General features: G+C 39.6%; 1 non-coding gene across 1 annotated transcript; it reads left to right on the plus strand.

Moving 5' to 3' along the window:
- The first annotated feature begins 290 nt into the window (after window positions 1-290).
- Window positions 291-397, plus strand: LOC127116293 (small nucleolar RNA R71). The gene has a single exon (XR_007801249.1). It is a non-coding gene; the product is annotated as a small nucleolar RNA R71 (small nucleolar RNA).
- Window positions 398-1,433: the final 1,036 nt, after the last annotated feature.

Below are 1,433 nucleotides of genomic sequence, written 5' to 3' on the forward strand. Positions count from 1 at the left end.
TGGCTGGAGGTGATACATTTAAACTTTAAATTTTCTGGACCAGAGCATCCACTTTTGCATTAACATGATCAAGGTTACTTATCTCGTACATGCCAGTTTTCGTTTGAGGTTTTTCCACCATTGTTCGTTCGGTTCCCCACTGATAGTGGTTTTGAGCCATGCTTTCGATAAGTTGGTAAGCGACTGCATAAGATTTGTTCATTAGCGTACCACCTGCGGCGGCATCTATTGTTAACCTCGTGTTGTACAGGAGACCATTATAGAATGTATGAATTACTAACCAGTCTTCTAAACCATGGTGTGGACAAAGTCTCATCATGTCTTTGTATCTTTCCCATGCTTCGAAAAGAGACTCGTTATCTTTCTGTTTAAATACATTTATTTGGGCTCTTAACATAGCTGTTTTGCTTGGCGGAAAATATCGAGCAAGAAAAACTTTCTTCAACTCGTTCCATGTGGTGACTGAGTTGGAAGGAAGAGATTGAAGCCATCTTCTAGCGCTATCTCTTAGTGAGAAAGGAAAAAGACGAAGTCGAATTGCCTCTGAAGTGACACCATTAGCTTTAACAGTATCAGCGTATTGGACAAATACGGATAAATGAAGGTTAGGATCCTCGGTAGGATTCCCAGAGAATTGGTTCTGTTGCACTGCCTGCAACAGTGAAGGTTTGAGTTCAAAGTTGTTTGCTTCGATTGCGGGTGGAGCAATACTTGAATGCGGTTCATCTTGCGATGGAGCAGCGTAATCTCTAAGAGCACGAGCTGGTTCTGCCATCTCGGGTATCGAAGGGAAAATATTTTTGAAATCAGGAAGTTCTACAGGAGGGAGATTGTTTGCAGCACGATATTCCCGAATTCGTCGTAAGACTCGGAGATATAGTTCGATATCGTTGATTCGTAAGTAGAGCGGTTCGCCTTGAGAGCGAGTGCGTGGCATACAAATCAACGAAAGAAAGAAAAGAAAAAGAAAAGCCTTAGTCTCTACAGCGTAACAGGAGAGTTACGATATCAACTAAATAAAAGTCCCCGGCAACGGCGCCAAAAACTTGATCGCTCGACTTTATGAGTCGAATTGGGGTACAAACTGCAAGTGCACAGTTCTATCGCGTAGTTTTAAAAGATATCGATCCCACAGGGACTTATGAATCGATATACCGTTATCTAAGGTTACTTCGTAAAGCTAAGGCAGATGATATTTTGATTGTTTGGGGGAAACGTTAAAACTAAAATAAGATCTAAAATAAATATCTAATAAGCGGATATCGGTATGTAATTCGTCGTAATTAGGGAATCAATTCTTTATTGGTTTCTTGGTTTTAAAGTAAATCTTTTCAGTTGACGCTATTGGTTAAAAGTTTTATCTCAAACTCTCTCTCTGTTGAATAAACTATGATTTTATATTAACGTAGTTGTCACTTATAGTTAAGTCAAAA

Source organism: Lathyrus oleraceus, chromosome 1 (genome assembly GCF_024323335.1).
Source record: "Lathyrus oleraceus cultivar Zhongwan6 chromosome 1, CAAS_Psat_ZW6_1.0, whole genome shotgun sequence".
Classification (NCBI taxonomy): Eukaryota; Viridiplantae; Streptophyta; class Magnoliopsida; order Fabales; family Fabaceae; genus Lathyrus; species Lathyrus oleraceus.